Genomic DNA, 717 nt, shown 5'->3' on the forward strand with positions numbered 1-717 from the left:
GTGTGTGTGTGTGTGTGTGTGTGTGTGTGTGTGTGTGTGTGTGTGGGAGGGTGGTAATGTTATCCAGACACAGACAAGATAGGTATTAAGTAAACACGACTTTGAGTAGAGCAACAGACTGATGGAGATGAGACGCAGCAGCCAGTTCAGCCCATGTCACCTTTTTTTAACATAGATATGAAATAAAAGCTTGTTTTTCCAAAGGACTTTTAACATGTTTTACTATAAATATTTTTGTAAAGTTTATTTATTGTTCTTGTAAAGTATAATAGTTTTTGTATTGAACACTCATTTGTTGCAGTTTAAGTAAGCACCAGGAGGGGGCAGTGTTGACCACATTTTCAGAACTGCAGATGACCTTTTTTTAAAATCAACTGCTTTTACATAATTTTGCAATATACTTATTTTGCAGATAAATACTGATATCATGACACAAACAGGGGGTAAATATTGGAAAATATGTTGGATTTTGTTTATTTTTATTTTTTTTGCAATACCTGCTTCAGTTTCATAAATTTAATTTTAAATAGAAATACAGATTTGAATTAAAACATGTTGACRAAAACCTTTTTTTATGTTTGTATTCCAGCCATTTTTTCCCCTCCTGTGTTATTGTGACCTCCTGCTTTGCATCAAAGCTTCTGTAAATGATAACAGCGCAGTGTTACGCAGTTACATGCATCATATACAATGGGCTGTGGGGCAGAACATCTAAAC

This window comes from Austrofundulus limnaeus, unplaced genomic scaffold (assembly GCF_001266775.1).
Source record: "Austrofundulus limnaeus strain Quisiro unplaced genomic scaffold, Austrofundulus_limnaeus-1.0 Scaffold134, whole genome shotgun sequence".
Lineage (NCBI taxonomy): Eukaryota > Metazoa > Chordata > Actinopteri > Cyprinodontiformes > Rivulidae > Austrofundulus > Austrofundulus limnaeus.